This window comes from Lissotriton helveticus, chromosome 1_1, assembly GCF_964261635.1.
Source record: "Lissotriton helveticus chromosome 1_1, aLisHel1.1, whole genome shotgun sequence".
Lineage (NCBI taxonomy): Eukaryota > Metazoa > Chordata > Amphibia > Caudata > Salamandridae > Lissotriton > Lissotriton helveticus.
Window position 1 is genome coordinate 1,645,844,097 of NC_136057.1, and position 12,890 is coordinate 1,645,856,986.

The 12,890-nt window shown below is 40.4% G+C and overlaps 2 long non-coding RNA genes across 2 annotated transcripts in view; both read left to right on the top strand.

Annotated features, from left to right (window-relative positions):
- The window catches only part of LOC144829538 (uncharacterized), a 401,983-nt gene that overhangs the window by 154,469 nt on the left and 234,624 nt on the right, over positions 1 to 12,890 (top strand). The gene's annotated exons all lie outside the window — the stretch shown is intronic.
- Positions 7,167 to 8,679, top strand: LOC144773812 (uncharacterized). Its single transcript, XR_013600067.1, has 3 exons — positions 7,167 to 7,515; positions 8,242 to 8,333; positions 8,584 to 8,679. It is a non-coding gene; the product is annotated as an uncharacterized LOC144773812 (long non-coding RNA).

Sequence of the window (12,890 nt, forward strand, 5' to 3'; positions counted from 1 at the left end):
TGTACTGGTGTGGTCATCCTACAATGCTGAAACTCGGCGTGGGTCGCCCCATTAGCCTGTGAGATGGCGTCAGTAGCGGACCGATGTGCGAATAGGCCGAAGGCAGCACAACGCGCCAAGATCCGGATGTCACCGTGGTGGTTTCATAGTTGAGAGGCACTTCATCTGCAGTGGGGCGCCGAGATCCGGATGGCACTGAGGTGATGTCTAGCAAGTTGCTGTACTTGTGTGGTCATCCTACAATGCTGAAACTCGGCGTGGGTCGCCCCATTAGCCTGTGAGATAGCAGTTCTTTGGATTTGGGCCTGGCTCGTCTGCTGTAGTGGGGCGCCCCTTTACCGTTTCAGTTGCCATTCAGCTGAGTTTCGGCTGCTCTTGATGCTACAGCGACAGGCGGCTGCAACAGGACTCTCAAAATGGCGGCCTGTTCTTTGGATTTGGGCCTGGTCCACTAAAATGGCCCTGGGACACCTTAGAACTCGGACGCTCGATTTTTTTTTCCTTTCCTGTACATGCAAAAAAAGGTAAATGCCCGGTACGTTACACGCTTCATCTGCCACGATGAACTCTCTAGAGGAACCGAAAAAAAATATAGTTGTGGTAACTATACCATGCATCGTCATATGGAGAGGTGGCACCAATTAATTATAGTGCTGCATAAAAGAGAGATTTGGAGGAGAACCCCTGACCTGCTAGTACATTCATCAAAGAAGTGGCACTGAGAGCTTCAGAGGCAAGGGAAACGGTCCCAAATATTTAGAAGAACTTTGGAAAGATTAAAATGACATGTTTAGATTGTGGCAAATTTATTTCATGTGGACATCTGAGTGTTACTCTAATAAATACAGCATATGAACATCATCATAGTCGATGGTTGGTAGAGACATTTTGACTATATCCTGGACCTGCCCGTCCTCGCCCAAAATGGCGCCAGAATAAATGGGACTCGTAACTCCTTGTTGTGTACTGGTTGCAGAACCTTGAAATCACGAGATACGTATGCAGTTTTGAAGCACATGGCGGGCGGGGACGAGAATTGATTGAATATTTCGACATCCCTATTGATATTAAGTTCTGATGTGTTATTGATTACTGTACTGTTGAAAGTTCGAATTAACGTCACCCATGGTACTTGCCCGCAAATGTATATCTAGATAATTTTATTGTAACTGGCCCTGTCGTATTTTAATTATGAAATGTACGTCCACCGATTCCGTAACTGTTAGACACCTTAGTTCTTGCAACCTAATGGCCCGCCCGTTACGTTCCTCTACAGTGTAAATGTCTATTCATCATATACGATTACAGTTTGCTCCGTGGCCGGCCCACGTGGTTATAGGCTCGTATTTGTATAATGAAATTTTCACAATAAAGGTTTTTAAAAGAAAACATGGTAGTAGTATATACATTGGTAAAGTTTTTAATAATAGTCACTGTTTTAGAATCATTAAAAGGCAAGTGAAATAAAGCAGACCAATTACATGAAGGGTAAAAGGTATAATACGAAGGAACGCAGTAAAGATAAATGGTCAAGGGCTGTTGTGTTTTCTATTCCTGCAACATAAAGTGATCGATAAGAATCTCATATTCAGGCGTATCGGCGACTAAGACAGCAGGTCGACCCTCTTTTGCTCAACGGCTCCGTCATGGGACGAAGAAACGCTCTTTTTCTCGAAAAAAGAATATATTTTACTTGCAGGACAGTTGTAAAATTTCCGGGAAAGTACATTAGCCTGGAACATTATAACATATATTTAAGAAAAAATAATGTTCGGAAGTAATGAAAAGCGTAATTTTTAGGTCATATGACCAAGCCTTTCATCATTACAATAAGAAAAGTAAAATGAACCAATGAAAAGTTTTATTAACAAGTCACATGACTTGTTATGCTTACGTTACGCGCTGCGCGCCCCGGATGACTTCCGGATGCGCTAACGCGGCGCGTCATATGACGCATTACGCGACAACGCAGGTACAGAATATAGTCAAAATGTCTCCACCAACCAGCGGTCGGAACACAACCCCTTTCAGCAGGCTAAATAGTTCTGTTAAATGACAACAGAAGGGACAGGCAACAAGAACCATCAGTCAAAGAGGGGAGGGCTAGTTCTTCTCTACCGGGTTACATTGGGGCGCTACCGGAACTGATCGAATTGGTAGTCTACAGTGTTTCTGGATGTTTCAGACTGAAGCTGGGGTTAGCATGAGAGCAGCACCATTTCGTAGCTCCGTCGTGGTCATTCCGCAACCAATCATGGCAGCCGTTCTTTATCGTTATTTTGGGCGGGGTGGGTGGCGGAGCAGAGCTGTTTTGCAGCCATCATTGTGTGGAGTTCAGTTCATCTCACTAGTTTTGTATTTGTCATGAGGGGTTGTTCCTAATGTTTCTATTTTAGCGAGGTCAAAAAGAGATCCCATTAGTGGCCTACTGATTTTGCTCGATTCCTTTTCTTTTTTTTTACACGATTTTTCGTTATCTGCAAAGACTAAACAGAGTATTGCGACTCTGTGTTTGTTTGTAAATAGAGAATGAACCAAAGAGAACTAATTCTAAAACAGTAAATACTTGGATAACAATGAATCAAATGGAGAGAGAAGCAGGCACGACGGATTACAATGGGGGCAAAGACCTGCGTTAACTACCTTTCACTATCTGCAAAGAGAGAGTACTCCTAATAGAAATGAGGGGGGGGGGGCACCATTCAAAGCAGATCAGTGTGCATAAACACGAAAATGTTTTCACTTACCACGTACTTGACATTCGACAGCTTATGATATTTGCTATTAAAAAACCATTGAAATTCACTGAAAAAACCATAGGTTATAGACCATATATAGTTAGGAATTAGCATTTACAAAACCTTGAAAATTCACTGAAAAAACCATAGGTTATAGACCATATATAGTTAGGAATTAGCATTTAAAAAACCTTATTTTACTCACACAAAACCATTGAAATTCCATATATAGTTAGTTGCACTAACTATATATCGCGCACCTGCAATCCACTGCTGATGATGTCACATATTACATCATTCATGACATGGTCAGTGACATCACTGATGACATCACTGATGACATCTCAAATGACATCACTGATGACATCACTGATGACAACATCCAGTGACTGTATGTTTCTGTAAAGTTAAAATGTGTCTTACATATTGAAGAATGAGTGGAAGTATAAGTGTCTGGACAAAGGATTTAGTAGGTGCATGACTGAATGCATGAGTGAGTGATTAAATGTGTCTCACTGAGTGCATGGGTTAGTGACTAAAGTGTCTTAATTTGTGCATCATTATGTCTGTTGTTCTGTAAACTGCTGCATGTTTTGATCAGTAGCTATATGATTAACTATATGGGTTACTGATTGATTGTCCAAGTATTTGTATGGGAGACTGAGTGTGTGTGTGGCTGGCTGGGAGGTGTGTGACTCTGTGCAGATCAATGTGTACTTGTATCAATGATTGTATAACAAGGTAAGTATGTGTTAGTATATGTTTGAAAATGTAAGGTGCTCTATGTTTAACTGTATAGACAAGAAAATGGAAGTGTCATTGATTCTTTACAGGACTGACTAGGTGTGTGAGTAACTCCATGGATGAGTGGCAGACTGTGAGTGTCTGTATAGGTGTATGAGTGCATATGATAGTGTTGTAAAGATGAGTGATTGTATGTATGAATGATAGTATGGGTGAATGAGTGAAGGTGTGTGTAGACGTAGGAATCAGTGAGTGCGTATGTAGTAACTAGTATTGGTGTGTCAATGGTTTCAAAAATTATATTCTGTATTTAACACTGGGTGAAACAGAGGTTATATTAAAATGTGAGGAGATGCATTGTATTGTCACATGAATGATATCATCAGTGATGTGGTCATTGATGTCAAATGAGATGTCATCAGTGATGTCATCAGTGATGTCATTTGAGATGTCATCAGTGATGTCATCAGTGATGTCACTGACCATGTCATGAATGATGTAATATGTGACATCATCAGCAGTGGATTGCAGGTGCGCGATATATAGTTAGTGCAACTAACTATATATGGAATTTCAATGGTTTTGTGTGAGTAAAATAAGGTTTTTTAAATGCTAATTCCTAACTATATATGGTCTATAACCTATGGTTTTTTCAGTGAATTTTCAAGGTTTTGTAAATGCTAATTCCTAACTATATATGGTCTATAACCTATGGTTTTTTCAGTGAATATATATATATATATATATATATATATATATATATATATATTCATTGAAAAAACCATAGGTTTCACACACGTTATAGTTAGGAATTAGCATTTAAAAAACTATGCAAATTCATTGAAAAAACCCTAGTTGTCACACGTTATAGTTAGCTGAACATTTCTCTCATACAAAACCTTTGAAATTCCTCCGTTATAGTTAGCTCAGCAATGCACTGCTGATGACGTCACATATAACATCACTCATGACATGGTCAGTGACATCACTCATGACATCACAACCAATCAAATCTCTACTTTTAAAGTCACATGGCTTTGCGTAAGCTTATGATGCGCTTGCGCAGCTCTTTCAATACGAGTACGCATGATGTTCTACCGCGATTTGTGTAATTCTTTTTAAAAGTAATATAGGATTATTAAAAGTATTTAAAAAAATCATAGTTATCCCAAATGTCTGCCCTTAGTATCTACATTAAATACATACATGTTTTAAACCAAGTAGAAACATTGCCCCCTTTCGCGTACAGAACGCCGTACATGACGTCACACCGAAGCTTTAATGCGACGCGTAACGTCAAAGCATATTCGTACCGTAAGCGCGGGTACACGCTGAGTATGATAAGCAGTACAAACTATGGTGCGATCACCCTCTCAGGGACAAATAAGAGCTCAGGGCGCGCTAAGGAGAATGATTAGAAGTGCTGACTCATTGCAGATCCGATTCTGGGCCTGCCTCTGCGTACATTATAAGACCGCCCCATCTCTCTCTGTTGTTAATTGTTGGTGCACACACTCATACTTGCACATGCGCGGTGCACGCCCGCCCACACTACCCACATGCCACCACCTAGCATGCTTGCTATCATTTAGCCTGGAAACCAATACATTACCCAATGGCATGTCCCCCAGGGCCATCATTCTTGCAGACCGCGAAAACCCTACCAATGACGGCCCTGGCCTTGGTGTGATCAGCCCCGCGGTTCCCATATAATGCGGGCACTGACGTGAGCACGCTCTCTTTTGCCTGCCTCTGCTGCGGTGACAAACAGACTGTCGATTACACCCCAAACTCAGCAAAACCGCAGCCTTTCAAGACACGACAAAAGATGACAGAAGCAAATTTAAGAGAAGACGTCACAACATTAGCCTCCACTGTAAATTGTATATACATAATGCTATTTTTTTATCCTTCATATGGCTTTCCTACCCCTCAATGGTTTTAAATTGTACTTACATAATTGAAATATTTCTTCATAAGTCACGAGGTCCTATCCACCTCTAATCTTAAAAATTGTGTGTGCATGAATTTATGTGTCGTATTTCTGTACTACGCCACGTGCTTAGGCCTCTATTATTATTAATTGTTCGTTCATGATACTATTTTCTTTTCTGCATCACGAGGCCGTCCCAGGCCTCTATTATCTTCCTTTGTTTGCTGGAGCAGCAACAGTCTTAACTACAGAATATTAAGAACCCACATTAAAATTCACTTTTGATAGTAGTTACGCAACTCAGTTTACGATGACTAATCAAAATGTCCTTTTGTTTCCTTCACCAAACATCCTTCAGAAGCAACCACAGCCTATCGAGCAACAGCAATGGAATTCTCTGCAACTTATTGAATATACTTTGACGTATAGAGGCAGAGTTCAAGTCGAATGGTGAACTCCGGTGGCCGCACTCTTTATACAAGGTAAGCACACCACCCTAGATCTACAAAGCCTTCATAGCAATGCATTAGAAATAATTCGGCATAACGGGCGTCAGTAACGCAGTAGGCACTTCCATATAAACACCACTTGAACGCGGCACTATAACAACTGAAATGTACCAGGTACACTGCACTCGTAAAACTGTACTGTTAGCGTTATTTGTGAAACGAGAGAGGGCCATATCATCAACCCGTGGCGACATAATTATCGCCACTTTATCGGCAGCAAACTGCCGCTAAAGTGGCCATAATAGCTTTGATAATATGCTCTATGGAATTCCAATCGAAGCTCATGTTAGATGTTATGGACATCTGACATGAGCTTTGATTGGAATTCCATAGAGCATATTATCAAACCCATTATCGCCACTTTAGCGACATTTTCCTGCTGATAAAGTGGCAATAATTTTGTCGCCCAGGCTTGATATTATCGCCCAGAATGTGTAGTGTACAGCAGCTTCTCTGTAAAATCTATAATTACCTCCGAGCAGTGACAACGGATAGGTTACAACAGTCTGACAAACAGATCCACAACCTTATTACGCAACTTTTGAGTCACTTTTAACATGGGTAAAGTGATGCAAGGAGCTAGTAAATCTACGTCTGGTTCAACAAAAAATCTCAACTCCAGACTCTGCGACACAGTTTTAATGTTGTTTTCTCTCTCTCTCACTCTCTGTGACATCATTTCTCTTTCCCTCTTAAACTTAGACACTGCTGTCTGCTTAGATGTGTAGAAGATCAGCCCAACTTAAGTTGTGAACTCCACTCCCTAATGTGTTTGAGCGCAAAGTTTACACAACGGTAAGCACAGAGGCCTAGATCCACAAATCCTTCATGGGAATGCATTAGAAATAATTCGGCATAACGGGCGTCAGTAACGCAGTAGGCACTTCCATATAGACACCACTTGAACGCGACACTATAACAAATAAAATGTACAAGGTACACTGCACTCGTAAAACTGTAGTGTTAGCTTTATTTGTGAAACGAGAGAGGGCCATATTATCAACCCTTGGCGACAAAATTATCGCCACTTTATCAGCAGCAAACTGCCGCTAAAGAGGCCATAATCGGTTTGATAATATGCTCTATAGAATTCCAATCGAAACTCATGTTACATGTGAAGGACATCTGACATGACCTTCGATTGAAATTCAATAGAGCATATTGTCAAACTCATTATCGCCACTTTAGCGACACTTTCCTGCCGATAAAGTGGCAATAATTTTGTCGCCCAGGCTAGATATTATCTCCCAGAATGCGTAGTGTACAGCAGCTTCTCTGTTAAATCTATAATTACCTCCGAGCAGTGACAACAGATAGGTTACAACAGTCTGACAAACAGATCCACAACCTTATTACGCAACTTTTGAGTCAGGAGCTAGTAAATCTACGTCTGGTTCAACAAAACATCTCAACTCCAGACTCTATGACACAGTTTTAATGTTGTTTTCACTCTCTCTCACTCTCTGTGACATCATTTCTCTTTCTCTCTTAAACTTAGACACTGCTGTCTGCTTGGACGTGTAGAAGAATTGTTGAAATGAAGTTGTCAATCCAACTGGCTGAAGTGTTTGGCCGCAAGGTTTATACAACGGTAAGCATAGAGGCCTAGATCTACAAATCCTTCATAGCAATGCATTAGAAATAATTCGGCATAACGGGCGTTAGTAACGCAGTATGCACTTCCATATAGACACCACTTGAATGCGGCACTATAACAAGTAAAATGTTCCAGGTACACTGCACTCGTAATACTGTAGTGTAACTTTTATTTATGAAAGGAGAGAGGGCCATATTATCAACCCTTGGCGACAAAATTATCGCCACTTTATCGGCAGCAAACTGCCGCTAAAGTGGCCATAATAGGTTTGATAATATGCTCTATGGAAATCCAATCAAAGCTCATGTTAGATGTGAAGGGCATCTGACATGAGCTTTGATTGGAATTCCATAGAGCATATTATCAAACTCATTATCGCCACTTTAGCGACACTTTCCTGCCGATAAAGTGCCGATAATTTTGTCACCCAGGCTTGATATTATAGCCCAGAGTGCGTAGTGTACAGCAGCTTCTCTGTAAAATCTATAATTACCTCCGACCAGTGACAACAGATAGGTTACAACAGTCTGACAAACAGATCATCAACCTTATTACGCCACTTTTGAGTCACTTTTAACATGGGTAAAGTGATGCAAGGAGCTAGTAAATCTACCCCTAGTTCAACAAAAAATCTCAACTTCAGACTCTGCGACACAGTTTTAATGTTTTCTCTCTCTCTCACTCTCTGTGACATCATTTCTCTATCTCTCTTAAACTTAGACACTGCTGTCTACTTGGACGTGTAGAAGATCAGCCCACCTGAAGTTGTGCATCCAAGTGCCTGAGTGTTTGGCCGCAAGGTTTATACAACGGTAAGCACAGAGGCCTAGATCTACAAATCCTTCATAGGAATGCATTAGAAATAAGTCGCCATAAAGGGCGTCAGTAACGCAATAGGCACTTCCATATAGACACCACTTGAACGCGGCACTATAACAGAACAGGAATATACGAGTCACACTGCACACGTAAAACTGTAGAGTTACCACAACATCTAATGCTTCAGCTCATTTACTCACATCTACATAATTCTAAACTCTAATTTTCTTTTTTCTTTTGCAGATTACCAATCGGACACCTTTTGGAATCCATTTCACAATTTCTTTATAACATTGTTTAAGTTATTTTGCCAGTTCTAATATAGTTATAATTGAGTTTCGTTTATATTTATTGTTTAATAAAAGTTAATTAAAAAAAACTACATCTTTTATTTTGTGGGGGAGGGGTATGACGGTCCACAATAAAAATAATGTTGAAATACTATAGTAAGATATTCAAGACTAGGATTGAAAACTACTTAATTCTAACTAACTGATATAATAAATACAGCGGTGAGAAACTACTAAAATGGCGGTGGACGGAGTACGTAATCAACGTTTGGCACCTCGGCACTACCTTTCAAATAAATATATAAAAAATATCACTATTAATACTGTACAAAAGTACAGCACCGGATGAATCACACGTACCGGGAAAAGAAAGCGACAGATTTACTAACTGATATAAAGAAAGGTTTGCTTGTTGAACTTGAAGAAAAAGAAAACGTGAACTTCGAAATGACGCTGAGCATGCGAAGAGAGTACAACTGCTACACCAAAAAAAAGGAAAGCTTTACATACAAAAGGCGATACATTATGGTCGCTTTTATCGGCAGGAAACTGCCGATAAAGCGGCGATAATATGCTTGATAATAGGCCCTTGTAACTTCCCATAGCAGCCCAGGTTCTGGTGTTAACCTGGGCTGCTATGGTTATTCACAAGGGCATATTATCAAGCCCATTATCACCGCTTTATCGGCAGTTTCCTGCCGATAAAAGCGACAATAATGTATCGCCTTTTGTTGATAATATGGCCCATTGCTCGTTTTTTGACCAATAAACTTAGGTGCATATCATCAAGGACCAGTGTTAAAATTATTGCCATTTTATTGCCAGGAAACTGCCGATACAACGACGATAATGTGCTTGATAATACGGCCTTCTTATTTCCCATAGAAGCCCATGTTAACACCAAAACATAGCCTTCTATGGAAATTTACAAGGATGTATTATCAAGCCCACCCTCCCAACATTAATAAAAAAACTCCAGACAATGCAGATACCCGGAGCTAGAAGGTCATTTTATATATCACTGCCCCAGAAAGGTGGCATTCCCCGTGACGTGTACGAGGAAAGAGAGAGAGAGAGAGAGAGCTCAAAACATATATTTTTTTAAAAAGACCCGAGGGGTGCCGCTCACCGAGACTGCGGGGAGTAGGACCGTAACCCCCCCCCGCATACTTCAAAATAAAACCAGAGGAGTGCCGTTCCCCAGTGCTCGGGCACCTTCCAAGCCCCCATTATGCAGTAAAATTGCCCCCGTAATTTACCCCCCCGGGACCTAATGAATAAAACGGACTTCTACTTTTTTTTTCACCTTTTCCACCGCTACTTTTTTTTAACCTTTTCCACCGCGTACAAGTACTGCACGAATACCCCGCCATTTTTTATTTTTTTTTAAAATAAAAATTGAGCCTAAAGATACATGTACCACCCCCTGACCAAGACTATAGGCTCAGAATGTTTCTACCCTGCCCCCTTTACTTATTTCTCAACTTTGTTTTACTGTTTTCTTGTGACTCTGCTCTCCCGACAAACAACATGGCTGCCAACACTTCCTGGTTTGGAGTATTGACAGCCAATCAGCATGCAGCTCCTGCTCGTAATTGTAGGTATTTCCATACGAGTACGCCGCAATTTTTCTTTAAAAAAAAAAATAGAGCCTAAACATCCATGTACGACCCCCTGACCAAGCCTAGAGGGTCAGAATATCTCGACCCTACCCCCTTCCCTTATTTCTCAACTTAGTTTTACTGTTTTCTTGTGACTCGGTTCTAGCGAGGCACAAGATGGCCGCCAACACTTCCTGGTTTCGAGTGTTGACAGACAGTTCACAGCCAATCAGCATGCAGCTCGTGCTCCTAATTGAACAGATTTCACTACGCGTACTGAACTCCGACTCTAGATATCGCTATTATTTTACTTCCAATTTTCTCAGAAACTACTGAACGGATTTACACCATTTAACAAAAAGCACAATCTACGAACCAAACTCTACCTCTCTGCCAAATTTTGTGTAATTCCATTCAGCCGTTCGGGCTGTAGCCCTGGCTAAAGGTCCCTATGGAAAATTGCATGGGGGAAACACGTTTTGGGACCCCCTTTTTTCTCGGCCCCCACTTGACGAATTACCCCCAAACTTTTAGGGAAGGAGAGGAACCGAGCAAGCCATTTTCTTGGAGAAATTCAGGAAGATTCGTCCACTGGCGCCAACGTTATTCCAAATAGAATGTTGTGAATTTCCTATGGAAACTAGGTCCTAACTATAACTACCTACTGGCGACCGGTGGCTCTACTGAAATAAATCCATATGCCGAATTTCACGTTGGAGTTGCGTGGTCTATTTCATTCGCGAGAGCGGAGGTGTTGAAGACTACACTTGGTTGCATATATATATATATATATACAACTAAGTAATTATAGTTCGGTCAGCTGTTCCATAGGAAAAATGTTTTTTGTGTTGCTGATAGCTTTGGCTCCGTTTGACGAATCTCCACTAACATTTTCAAAAATGTGCTACTTTTTGACTAGTTTGCTCATGGAAAGTTTCGGGGTGATCTGTCAAGCAGGGGCCTAGGAATAAAGGGGGTCCCAAAACGCAAATCCACATGCATTTTCCATAGACTTCTTTAAGACAGGCTACAGCAAAAACTACAGAGTGGAATTGCACAAACTTTGGTAGGAAGCTAGATGTTGGTCTTGGTTGTGCTTTTGTGATTTGGTGTAAATCCATTCAGTCGTTTTTGAGAAATTAAGGTTGAAAAATAATTATTTATCTGGACGGTTGGGTCAACGAGAGTTCCAAGAGAATCTTGCAGGAGTGCCAATTTACAGTGCCAATTTACAAATATGTGTTCTGATTGGTCCATGGAGCTTTGTTTCCCTTGGGCCATTTCTCTGATTGGCTGCCAGCAACTTGAGAAAAATGTTGCTGGCAGTCATTACCGGACTCAAGAACAAGTTCCCTGTCCTAAAGTAAAAAAAATATTATAACGGCTCACGGTAGGGATACCCTGATGCTCTAGACCCTAAAGGGATCCCCTGGGACCAAAAATAATTTTTTTGTGCAAAAATGCCGTGATCATGGGGGTACTGGGAACCTAATCCCCTGGATGGGGAGGGAGCTGTGGCTAAAGTAATGTTAATGGGTGCAATAAAAAGATCTTTCTAAAAAAAAAAATCTTTACTGAAAAAAAACAAAGGTAGAAGTAACGTTAATAATAGGTGAATTTGTCAGTGACAACATTAACGTTTTGAACAAAAAAACACAGAAATTCACCAGTTATAGATAGCAGAGCACTTGCTTATGACCTTACATAGCCCATCACTCCTGACATGTGCTATGACATCATTTATGACATCACTGATGACATCTTAAAGGATTTTTAGTGAATGCATATAAATGTGTGTATTATATATATATATATATATATATATGTATATATATATATATTCACTGAAAAAACCATAGGTTATAGACCATATATAGTTAGGAATTAGCATTTAAAAAACCTTATTTTACTCACACAAAACCATTGAAATTCCATATATAGTTAGTTGCACTAACTATATATCGCGCACCCGCAATCCACTGCTGATCATGTCACATATTACATCATTCATGACATGGTCAGTGACATCACTGATGACATCACTGATGACATCTCAAATGACATCACTGATGACATCACTGATGACATCTCATTTGACATCATTCTTGTGCTAATACGATAAACCTCTTCAGACTCTAATATAACCTTAGATACACTCAGTGTATACAGACACTCACACACTGTCACTCATCCATGGAGTTACTCACACACCTAGTCAGTCATGCAAAGAAACAATCTCACCTCCATTTCCTTAACTATACAGTTATACACACCTTACTTATTCAAGCATATACTAACACATATTTACTCTCTTACACAATCCCTGATACAAGTTCACAATGATCCATACAGCCACTCACACATTCAGTGGCTCTCATGCACAGTTAATTATATATGCCAACTCTCACATGTACTGTGTTTTACATATGTACTTACTATGACATGTAGCATTGAGATATCCATTCACTCATCAATACACTCATGCACACAGTCAAATGCCCATGTAGCTGTTTCCACATGCACTCTTGAACTCATACACCTAGTGAATCAACTGCTGACACATCTATGCACAGAGTCACACACCTCCCAGCCACCCCCACACAAACTCAATCTCCCATACAAATACTTGGGCAACCAATCAATAACACATATAGCCTCT